Source organism: Hipposideros armiger, unplaced genomic scaffold (assembly GCF_001890085.2).
Source record: "Hipposideros armiger isolate ML-2016 unplaced genomic scaffold, ASM189008v1 scaffold_132, whole genome shotgun sequence".
NCBI classification, from domain to species: Eukaryota; Metazoa; Chordata; class Mammalia; order Chiroptera; family Hipposideridae; genus Hipposideros; species Hipposideros armiger.
The window spans coordinates 1,065,398-1,077,650 of record NW_017731482.1 but is presented as its reverse complement, the minus strand read 5'-3'; the positions used below and the strand labels follow the sequence as shown (position 1 = coordinate 1,077,650).

General features: G+C 43.0%; 1 protein-coding gene and 1 long non-coding RNA gene across 3 annotated transcripts in view; one reads left to right on the top strand and one right to left on the bottom strand.

The window, feature by feature from the left end:
• FAM168A (family with sequence similarity 168 member A) overlaps positions 1-12,253 on the top strand; it is a 215,050-nt gene that overhangs the window by 13,518 nt on the left and 189,279 nt on the right. Inside the window, exons 1-2 of one of the 2 annotated variants that reach the window (XM_019649355.1) lie at positions 8-214; positions 1,289-1,347. The gene's annotated coding sequence lies outside the window, so the exon portion shown is untranslated. Of the gene's footprint in view, positions 1-7; positions 215-1,288; positions 1,348-12,253 lie in introns of those variants that run through there. The other variant, XM_019649356.1, reaches the window with a different exon arrangement.
• On the bottom strand, positions 6,744-8,728 carry LOC109386328 (uncharacterized). Its single transcript, XR_002124774.1, has 3 exons — positions 7,839-8,728; positions 7,343-7,473; positions 6,744-6,773 (listed from the first exon to the last, which is right to left on the bottom strand). It is a non-coding gene; the product is annotated as an uncharacterized LOC109386328 (long non-coding RNA).

The following is a 12,253-nucleotide window of genomic DNA, read 5'->3' as shown; positions in this document are numbered from 1 at the left end:
GCCTTGCTGGGGGATTCTCCATGGCCGATCCTATTAGCCACTGAGCTCATCCCCTGCGTGCAGCTCCAGGAAACAGCTTTCTCAAACCACGCTGTCTTCCACCCTTGTGCCTTTCTGTCCCTGGAACGTCCCGCCACTACCTTCTCCAGGCTAAGTTTTCTGCCCCTACAGCAGGACAGAAGGACAGAAGATAGGGATGGAGATAGGAGGGGAGGTAAGGAGGGAGGGAGGGAGGCGAGGGTGGAGCTGGCCTCAAGGAACATGGATCCTGCCCCTCTCCCCAGCTCTCCCTGCTCCCCTCCGTGAAGGGCTGTTTGGCTCCTTCATAGAGGGGTGGCGGTGTGGGACCGGTGCAGACAGCTCCTAGATTCCATTCTTTGGATTTAGCAACCAGAAGAAAAGGGAAGATTCTCCAGCAGCAGTGTGGGGGCGCTATGACAAGAAAATGGGAAAGGATGCTCTGCAAACTAAAATCACAGATATCGCTACAGAAGCTAAATGCAGCCCCACCAGGCATATGTCTCTAAAACGTTCATCAATGGTCAATGACCCTCTTTGAGACGGTAATAAAGAATGTAGACTGTCCAGGCAAAAATGCCCGCACATCACATTTTACATATAATTCCTGGGATTCAGAGACTCTTGAAGCCTGATTATTACTGTTGAGATTGTTTTTAATTTCCAGAGCTGTGTAGATGGGTGGAAAAGAGTGTGGATTGACAAGTCTGAGGTGCAGAGAGAGCATAGCAGGAATTCCAGCTCCAAGTCCTGGTTTTGAGAGACTATTTAATCAACTAAAATTTATTGAGACCAACAAGTCAACAGGAACTTTCATGTTTCTCCTGTAACTATGGTACATAGAACCACTGACAGAAAAGTATTTTGCTGTTTCAAATGTCTCTAGTGGATGAAAAGCTCAGAGATAATATATTGTTTAGAGAATAGTGGACTGGTTTATCAAATTAAAATTCATGACTTACATTTTATAGAATTTATATATAATGAGAATAATTAATATTATCTTTTTGCTGTAAAAGACCCCTGAAATTCATGTCAAGATGCAATTTGAGCAAAAGTAAAACCACTTATAGTTTTAAAATAACTTTAGTGAGATATAATTTACATACTCAGAAAATCACTCTTTTAAAGTATACAGTTCAGTGTCCTAATATACGAGTATTCACAAAATGTGCAATCACCACTACTATATAATTCCAGAACATTTTTATCACCCCCAAAAGAAACTCTATACTCTTTAACAGTCACTCTCAATCTTCTTTTCTTCCAGTCCCTGGCAGCCACAAATCTACTTCGTCTGTATGGATTTGCCTACTCTGGACATTTCATGTAAGTGAAATCATGCAATATGTGGCCTTTTGTGTCTGACTTCTTTCATTTAACATCATGTTTTCAAGGTTCATCATATAGCCTGTAGCATCATATAGAATAAAGCAATGGTTTATTCCTTTTTATTGGTGAATACTATTCCATTGAATGGATATACCACATTTTATTTATTTATTTATTTATTTATTTACCAGTTAATGGACAGTTGAGTTGGTTTCCAGTTTTTAGGTATTATGAATACTGCTATGAACATTTGTGTACAAGTTTTTGTGTGGACATATGTTTTCATTTCTCTTGGATGTGGTATTGCTGGGTTATGTGGTCACTATATGTTTAACGTTTTGAGGAACTGTCAAACTGTTTTCCAAAGTGGCTGCACCATTGTACATTCCCATCAGTAACCTATGAGAGTTCCAATTTTTCCACATCCTTGCCAGTCCTTGTTACTGTCTGTCTTTTTTATTACAGTCATCTTAGTAGGTGAAAATTGTTATCTCATTGTGGTTTTGAACTTGCATTTCCCTAATGACCAATGATGTTGAGCATCTTTTCATGTGTTTATTAGCCATTTGTGTATCTTCTTTGGAGAAATGTTTATTCTAATCTTTTTCTTTTGTTTATTTTTAGTTAGATTGTTTTTCATTGTTGAGGTATAAAAAGTTATTTTAAAAAATTGTAGATGATTCATAAATAATTTTGAAGAAAAAAATAAATGATGTAAGGTTCTTGTGGTGTTTCAGGAGTTTGAGTCAAAGGACTATGTGAGGCTCAGTGAACCCAAAAGGTAACAGAATTCCATTTCCTGGATGGGAGTATCCAGAAAAAAACCCCAGCCCATGAGGGAGGATAGGGATGACAACAAGCTCCTGGTGGGAAGCCATCTTAGAGGGGTTCATCCAGGCCTCCTGGAGCAGAAGGAGTTAGTTTTATGTGTAAACCTGGCTGAGCTATGTATAGTACATAGTTATTTAATCAAACGAGAATCCAGGTGTTGCTGTGAAGGCATTTTGTAGATGTGGCTAACCTCTACATTCAGTTGACTTTAAGTAAAGGAGATTATCCTTGATAGCCATTCAATTAGTTGAAGGGCCTTAAGTGCAAGACTGAGATTTTCCTGAGGAAGTAGACTGTATGGTCTGTGGACTGTGGTTTCGGTCCCTGTTGAGTTTCTAGCCTGCTGGCCTGCCCTTCAGATTTCTGACTTGCCAGACCCCACCGTTGTATAAGTCAATTTCTTGAGATAAATCTCTTTATATGCGTATATATGCGTTACTGGTTCTGTTTCTCTTGCGAGCCCTGACTAGTACCGGGAGGAAGAAGACATCTTCTTGTCATGAACTCCCCATTTGATCTTTTGAAAACACCAGATTTGGAAATGGAAGAGGAAAGCCTGGCAGCCAAGGAGAGGGTCTGAGGGGAGGGTCTTTGAGACCCTTCTATCTCAGAAGAAATAGCACCCCATGCCCAGAGATGGGGGCAGGTGGTGCAAACGCTCCCTGGAAAATGCTTCATCTGGATCATCACATGCATGAAGACCCATTTCTAGAAGCTCTAGTTTAATCACTGTTTCCATGTTCTTTGTCTCGTATATGCAATCTCTTGTCTTGAGATGAAGAGGTTTCTTTCAGCTTCCTGTGCTCTTGTTCAGTGACCATGTTCAAGAGAAATAATTTGGTTTTGAGAAGAACAATGATGCTTTCCAGCTTTTCTTCAAGGTCTTTGACTTGCTCTCTAAAGGTCTTCAGCTCTTCATCACATGCTCATCTTGTCATTTGCTTTGGAACTTTTCTTCTCTTGCTCCAAGCAATGATGGACAGATAATTTATTCCGAGACCCCATTTCTTTCCCTTGACAAAGTTCAGTCACTTCATTTCCTCTCCCTTGAAGATTTTGATCTGCACTTTTTCAATTGAGGTTTTCTCAGCCAAAAGACTTTTAAGATGGTCTGTCACGTTGGCTTTTCTGTTTCCTTTTTTAGCAATGTTGATGTAGAATTGATTTTTCTCTTCATCTTGGATGTTTAATCGCACACTCGACTTTTCAAAATCAATCAGTTTCCTCCTAGTTCCTCTTGTCTGGTAATATAAATACTGTCACCACCTGCTGATTCCAAGTTATTACCCATGTTCTCTTCTCCAAGGGAAGCTGTCAGGTCTTTGATCTTCAGCAAACAGTCTCGGGCCGGCTGAGTGGCCGATGGTTAAGAACTGGATTGGAATGCCAGAGGGCCCCCGTTCGGATCCCACATGTGAGGGCCAGTGACACTGCCCTCCACAGCTAAGATGCTGAACAACAGCTCAACCTGGAGCTGGGCTGCTGTGAGTCGCCGGCGACGGCGTAGGCTGCAGCCCCTGTGGCAGCGGGTTGCCATGGGCTACCGTATGTAGCCAGCAGCCAGCGTGAGCGGCCAGCAGCCGCAGTGAGCGGCCGTCCAGGAGCCGGCGACTGATCTGCCTCGCCCGGGAAGAGCGCAATGATGGTGCCAACTTGGGCCAGTGAAGCAGCGTCCTCCACAACTAGACTGAAGAACAAAACGACAGCAACTGGTCTGTTCCCCTTCCCCCAATTCCCCAGCACTGTTCCCATCCCCCCAATTCCCCAATAAAAATCTTAAAAAACAACAACAACAACAACAAAAAAAAACAGTCTCCATAGACTTGACCTAGACTCTTCACAATGCCCTGGAGTTCTGTATGAAAGTCCTGAGTCTTGCTTTTGTTGTCCATAGAGTTTTTTGTTTGTTTGTTTGTTTGTTTGTTTGTTTAAAATGTTATTGGGGAGTTGTGGAAGGGAACAGTGTTGGGAAATTGGGGAAGGGAAACATTGTGTTTTTCCAGGACCCATCAGCTCCAAGTCAAGTTGTCATCCTTTGATCTTAGTTGTGGAGGGCGCAAGCTCAGCCCCAAGTCCAGTTGCTGCTTTCAATCTAGTGTGTGTGTGGGGGTGCGCAGCCCACCATACCATGCAGGAGTCGAACCAGCAACCTTCTTGTTAAGAGCACGCACTCTAACCAGCTGAGCCATCCAGCCGGCCCTGTTCATAGAGTTTTAAGTTTGCTTTTTCCACTTGTATTTTTCTGAATTTGGTTTTTGCTTTGAGAGTCGTGTTCTTTCTCATGTTCTAAGAGATTGACTTATCTTAATCTGAATACTGAGGTTTGTCTTTTCCCAGCTGGTTTGGTATTAAGCATAGATGAACCAAATCATGGGGCTGGATGTGTCCAGGACGTTAGGCACTTCAGACATTTCTTTCCTTGCAGGGTGAAACTGACAAGAGCTTTAATTTTACTAGACCTAGTGCTGAATTGCTAAGGGTGTGTTCCTTGACTCTTAGTACAGAAAATGTTTTTTTCATTGACTGAAAAATTCTGTCTAAAACCAAGAGAACTGTTAATACACATACTGTCATGGCATATGTAACTATCTCCCATTGATACCCAGTGGAGGGACACTTGGTCTCACATTGCCAGGTACTTCTGCATAGAACTCTGCAGTGTCTCCCAACTTCACCAACAGTGCAGATTCATGGCAGGAGGAAGCCCCTTCATGGTACCCAGCCTGCACAGAGCCCCTCTATTGTCGCCAAGTCCTGCTGGGCCACAGCATGTCATGGCAAACACAGAGCAAATTTCTACCCTGAGCCAAACTTGCGTCTGGCAACTGGATAGACCATGAATAAGAGGGTCAAGAGGGAACAGGACTGATACAACAGCCCTGTATCAGATACCCTGAGACCCTCAACTTTGTCCAGAGCTTTTTCTTTTTTCTACTTAAACCTCTCTTCTGAGACCTTGAAGGCCTCATCCTATTCTCTGTGCATGCTGTTCCCTCTGCCTGGAAAGTGCTTCCACTTGCTGCTCACCTGGAGCCAAGACCCCTCCTATAGTTACTGGATCTCATCATCCCTGTGTCCCCAGTTCCCAGGGCAGGGCCTTGCACCAAGTAGGTGCTCAGTGCTCCACCAGTGTTCATGGAGAGAATGAATGAATGAATGAGTGAACGGATGAATGAGGGACAAAGCCTTCATTTGCCATCCCTACAGATTCTCATGTAATGCTAGCTCTGTTGACTCCCTTGGGAGAGCTTGAAACTCTTTTCAGAACTCAGTGTGGAAGGGTGGAGAGAAGGGAAGGCAGTGGCAGCTCTGCCCTGGGGTCCCCATTCTCCCTGCCACTCCCACCCCTGCCACCCCCACTAGGAGACTTTGAACATGTTACCTAACCTCTCTGAGTGTCCTTTCCTCATCTGTAAATGGGGAGAGCAATGCCTGCTTCATGTGATGTTGTTGGGATTGACATGAGGGTGGACATAGGTAAGGGGTTCAAAAGATTTTAGTGAAACTTCTTGATTCCATTATCCAAGGTATTAGCCTTTCTATCCATTAATTATTTGGTTATTCCATGCAGTTTAGCAAGAGTGTTAAGATCATAAATAAATTAGCTGCTATCAACTTAAGAAAAAAAGAGATAAAACTTTTTATTGCTAAGATGGTATGCCTAGTAAACATAAGAGACTAGTAAAAACTGCTAGAATTAATAAGAGAATTGGACAAGGTGACTATATATAAGATAAACATAAAAAGCAAAACTTTTTTTTTTTTAAAGAAAACTTTATATTAAGGTATAAAAAGCAGCTGCGGACTGTCAGCTCCCTTTCTTCTCTCTGTTCCCTCTTCGGGAACCTGAGCCACAGCAGGCCTGGCTGGTGTCACAGGTCTTCAGCGCCTTTTGTAGTTATTCTCAGCAGGAGCTGCCAGAAAGCTTGAAGCAAAAAGTGTCAATCTTTTTTTTTGTATTCTTAGAGTGAATACCTACCAACAAAATTGGGGGGAAATTACATTTATAGCAACCAAAACTATGAAATACTTCCGAATCCGCTTACAAGAAAAGTACAAAACCTATAAAGAGAAAACCACACAATCTTATTAAAAAATATAAAATAAGATTTTTTTTTAATTTTTTTATTGGGGTATTGGGGGGAAGAGAACAATGCTGGGGAATTGGGGGAAGGGGAACAGACAAGCTGCTGTCGTTTTGTTCTTCATTCTAGTTGTGGAGGACATTGCTTCACTGGCCCAAGTTGGCACCATCATTGCGCTCTTCCCGGGCGAGGCACATCAGTTGCTGGCTTCTGGACGGCCGCTCACTGAGGCTGCTGGCCGCTCACACTGGCTGCTGGCCGCTCACACTGGCTGCTGGCCGCTCACACTGGCTGCTGGCTACATACGGTAGCCCATGGCAACCCACTGCCACAGGGGCTGCAGCTTACGCCATGGCCGGTGACTCACAGCAGCCCAGCTCCAGGTTGAGCTGTTGTTCAACATCTTAGCTGTAGAGGGCAGTGTCACTGGTCCTCATATGTGGGATCTGAACTGGGGCCCTCTGGCATCCCAAGCCAGTTCTTAACCATTGCGCCACTCGGCCGGCCCTAAAATAAGATTTGAATGAATGCAAAGATATGTCATGTTCTTGGATATAAAGATACAAATTCAGAAAAGTGTCAATTCTCCCAAATTACTACATAAATTTAATTCCAGCTAGAATACTACTAACAAATTTCCTCCTCCTCCCCCTCCTCCTCCTCCCCCCTCCTCTTCCTTCTCCTCTTCCTCCTCCTCCTCCTCCTCCTCCTTCTCCTCCTCTTCCTCCTTCTCTTTCTCCTTCTTTTTCTTCTTTAGGAATTGACAAAGAAAGTATGAAAAATAAGAACAGAGGAGGAGACTTGCTCTCCAGAAATTGGAATTGGCTAGAAAGCCACTGTAATCAGAGCAGTCTGTGGCAGACACTGCCAGTTTCCTTCCAATATTCATTCTCCTCCTTATCCTTAGTAGAACCCTAGATTTACATCTAGATACATAGCCATTTGGAATAAAGACCACATCTCCTAGCCTGTCTTCCAGCTTAGTGTGGTCATGTGAGTAAGTTCTAGCAAATGAGATACAGGCAGACGTATCCTGTGAAGCTTCAGGAAATGTCCTTAGAGGGAGTGAGACATACCTATCTTTCTTTGTTCCCTTCACCTTCCATGGGTTAAAAGGCTGGAGCTTGAGCAAGCATCTTGGACCATACGAGAAAAGCTATGTGTTGAGGATGGTGGAACAAGAGAGAAGGCTCCTGGTTCCCAGAAACTGTGGAATGTCAAACCAGCTCTAATTACTTATGTCCGGACTTCATTTGCGTGAAAGGAAAAATAACTTTTATTTATTTCAAGCCATTATTACTTTAATTTTTCTGTCATTCACCAGTAAACCCAATTCTAATTGATGTTGAATTTGGTACCTGGAAATAAAGCACTGCAAATGACGGAACCTAGATGCTTAATTAATGAGTGCACTTGAGATGGCAAGGACTCAGGCATTGCAGACTGGGAAGCTGTGACTCTTTGTTATACAGTAGTAAAACAGTTGATCAAAGCCTGGGGTGTTAGTTACTTATTACTATGTGGCAACGCACCTCCAAACTTAATAGGTTAAAACAACAAGCATTTTATTACCTCTCACAATTCTGTTGGTTGACTGTAATCAACTTCTGCCAGTCTCACAAGGGTCTTTGATGGGTTTCTGTCAGATGGTAGCTGGAGATGGAATATTCAAGATGACTTCACTCGTGTGTGTGTGGCGTTGTGGTGGGATGGCTGCAAGGGCTGTGACCTCTCTCTCCATGTGGCTTAGCTTGGGCTTTTTTACATGACAGCTGGATCCCAAGTATACAAAAACTGAAAGCTGCCAGATCTTCTTAAGGCTTTAAAGTAAGTCACAGGATCAGTTCAGACTTAAAGGAGAGATTCTACACCAGAGTGTGAACACTGGGAGATTTGGTTCATTGGGAGCAATCTTCAGATACTAGCTACCTCACCTTGTATATCATGGGTTAACTAAGGTTGTAGCAATGTAAAAAGGTAGGGACATTTAGAATGTTAGTGTTTTCTGGTTCCTTCTTGCTACTTTTAACAAAGTGCTACTAGAGAAAAAGAGATAGAGCAATGCAAATTAGAGCTAGCTACTCTGTACAACTTTGCTAAGGGAGGAGCTCTTTGTTATAACCTGTAATCTGGGTTAATTGAGAATCCTGTAATTTTGAGTTTTTCAGAGTTTACAAAGCCAATTGCATCTGCACTGAAGCACTTAGGAGTGGTAACTGCAAAGTGGTAGCTATAGGAGGAGTTAAGACTAGTGCCCTCTTTAGAAAAGCTGTGAGCCTGTTTCCAAAGAAGGATGGTGCTTTCCCACCCAAGCCTGTTGTTTCAGAGAGCCTGAAGAGAGCCATCATCCAGCTGGGGGAACGACCAGTAAGTAGAAGATGAGTCTTTAGGCTTGAAAACCATATCTAGAGAAGATCTTGGGTTGTGGCCGCTCACGTTGGAACTGACCAGAACTAAATAGATCAAAGGCCTATTAAAATTTTGAAATATATGTGTTATCAATGTAACTCCCAAACCCAGCCTGCAAAAGCCTGTGATTGTTTAACCCTCAGGACAATCCTTGGACCCTTGAGCCTGCACCAGCAGGAAGTGGACTTATATGACTTCCTCCTGGAAGTCTCATGTAGCAGAGTAAGGATCGGAATCAACATGAGATCGTGCCAGCAGTGGTCAAGGGTGTTGGACTTAGTGCAGTTTGGAAGTAGGAACATCCTCTTTGAATTGAGTAAGCCTCCAGAGTTCTTGGACAATTATGGCTTGGGGACCAAGAGAGATATGCCAAAAACCCTGCTAAGAATGAGAACGATGTCACCCTTTTTGTACCCCAACTGGATCAAACCAGTTCTGTGTGGTGGCAGGACTGCTTAGTGAAGTTCTGATTGTGAGTAATCAATATTGCCTAATAACGTATAACTTGTGTTTGTGAATAATTGATTGTTGTTAATAATATATTTTGCAGGTGACTGATAATCAGCCTTTGATTATACTCTTATGTAAAAATGAGTCTATGGAATTGAAAGGTCCTCCATTTTTGGATCTGTGTGCTGGCCATCAGGAGATTCTAAGGGGCCACCCATTTGGCTGAGACCATACTTTGAGGATCCGCGGCACTATGGAGCATAGCACAACATAACTCGGAGGCCACCACCCCAGGAAGCCCTCCCTGAACCCCCAGGATGAGCCTTGAGCTTCCTCCATTCTCCCCTAGTAAAGGGCTTCCCTCTATTATATCACAGTTTAATGTCACATCCCAGTCCTCTTTAATCATCTTTGTTCAGTGCACAGATATTTATTGAGCCCCTGTTATGGGCCAGACATTGTGCTATATCCAGGAGATCCATTAATGAAAAGACAAAGTCCTTACATTCTGGAAGGAAGAGAAAGGAAAAAATACAAGAAAACTAGTAAACAAGATAATATGATAACTACCAAAGGAAATAGTGTGTTGTAATGGAAATGATAGTGTAGGTGGCAGGGGCAGTGCTGGTCAGGGAAGTCCTTCTAGAGGAGATAATGTGTAAGTTATGACATGAAAGAGGAAAAGGAGCCAAACCCCAAGAGGAAGAGCAACCCAGGCTAAAGAAATGGCTGGTGAGAGGCCAACAGAGTGGCTCAGTTGGTTAAGAGCTCGCTCAAGAGTACAACCTATGAGCAACAGTGGTTCAATGCCTAGCCCGAACTGAGCTGCCACTGAGCTGCCAACAGGTGGCAGGATGGCTCAGCTAAAAAAGAAAGAAAGAAAAAAAATGGCTGGTGCAAAGACCCTGGGACAGGGAAGAACCTGTTTTATTTGAGAGCACAGAAGCTGTGCCTTAGTAAGCAAAGAAGGGGGGATTGGTATGAGACTGCAAAGAGGAAGACAGGAGCAAACATATACTGAGTGTGATGGAAGCTCTTAGAGGGTTTTTGACAAAGAAATGACATGATGTGATTTATATTTTTAAAAGCTCACTCTGTCTGCTGGGTGAAGAATGGCTTCACATGGGACAAGAGTGGAGCAGGAAGACTAGTTAGGAGTCCATGATAGGCAGGAGATGGAGATGGAAATGACTTGGAAAGGGAGGTGGCAATAGAGATGGTGAGAAGTAGCTGGATTTTACATGTGTTTTGGAGATTTTACTAACTTCCTGATAGACTGAATGTAGATCCTGAAGGAAAAGGAAAAGGAAAATTTAGGAATGGGTCTCAGGTTTCTAGCTTGAAGTGGATGCATTTGCATAAATATATGAATTTTTATATATTATATATATTTGCACATATTTACTTGTTTAAACATATACAAAATATTTCTTGAAGGCTATATGTGAAATTCCATAGAAGGTGTGGTACTTTACCAAAGATGGCCGCCAATTTCTCTCAATCCCTGTATGCATGGCCTTTTACAATATGACTTTGCCGATCCTCCCATCAAGAGGTGGAGCCTGTTTTTCCCCACTCTCACAGATGTCTGGCCAGGTAACCTGCTTTGACCAATAGAATGCAACTGAAATGATATCGGAGTTCCGGGCCTAAGCATTAAGAATCCTTGCAGTTTCCACCCTTTCTCCTTTACTGCCCTGAGACCACCCTGTGAAGAAGCCTCCTTGATGATGAGAGACCACAGAAGAGAGAGACCCAGCAGCCAGCCAGCCTGAACAGTCACACATGTGAATGAGGCCATCTTGTACCTTGTAACCACTGTCCCTCTGCCAAAGGACTGAAGCAGCGTGAGTCACCCAGGCAAGACCAGCAGAAGCACCGCCCAGCTGAGTCCAGCCCAAATTACTAACCCACAGAACTGTGAGCAAATAAAGTAGTTGTTGCTTTAAGCCACTAAGTTTTGGGGTGATTAATTATATAATAAGAGATAATCATTACAGGAGGGAACCGAGCGGCTGAAGAACAGGAATAGGAGAGAAATTTTCATTCACCCTTTTGTATCATTTCAATTTTGAACCTCATGAATGTATTACCTATTCATTCTCAAAAACTTTTATGCCACATTAAGTGCATAAAATAACTCTCTTATTTTGAACATAAAGAGTACAGTTTTAATTGACTCATTATTACCATTGATTTTTTTTTAATAAACTTTTCTTGAAACATAACATACTTACAGAAAAGTGCACAAATCATAATAGTACAGATTGATGAATTTTTCGTAAAGTGAACATATCTATCTGTGTAACTAGCACCCAGGTCAAGAAGCAACAACTGCCTCCTTCACGCCCCCTCCTAGTTGCTACCCACAAGATGTATATGTATATGTATTTATATACATATGTATTTATATACATGTGTATTTACATATATGTATTTGAAGTTAATGTTTTTTATTTACATGTATTTATTAACAGAAAAGTCATTTCTTTTCATCTCCATTAATACGTTTGAACAAGTTTTTAAAGAATGTCATTTTAAAAGCACATCAAGTTATTTGCCTTCACCAGAGCACCCACAGATCTCCATCTGGCCCTTCTGCTTCTGATCAGGGTAAAAACATCTTGAGCTGTTCCTGGTTGAAGCCAAACCCCTGCAGTTGGGAAGATGCGTGACTGCCCCCTTGTGACCATATTTGGTTGCTGCATCGAAGCCGGGCACCCAGGTCAGTCAGTACAGGACTTTCCGATGCTTTAGCCAAGGTGAAGAACTAGATAAATTGGGCTCCGTTGTGGGCTGGCATTTTCGAGTAAACCTTCTAGCCGAGGTGAACTGACAGTCCTCGGCTTGGGAAGTACCTATAAGGTTCCCCCCTGCGCCTGACAGATGATTTCCAACAGCAGCCTGTCCTTCAGGGGGCGCAGATGAGTTAGAATGGGGGTGGGGTGTGGGGTGGGGGAAGCAGCTCAAGTCTCCTCCTGAAGAACAATCAGCTGCTAGCGATTGTGGCCTTGGCATTCTCAGGACACAATATTTGAGAGGACCCTGGACATGCCTATATGGCAGAAGGCCCTGCTTCTTTGGAGCGTCTCCCTCCCACACGTGTGAGCAGGCACAGAAAGAAAGAC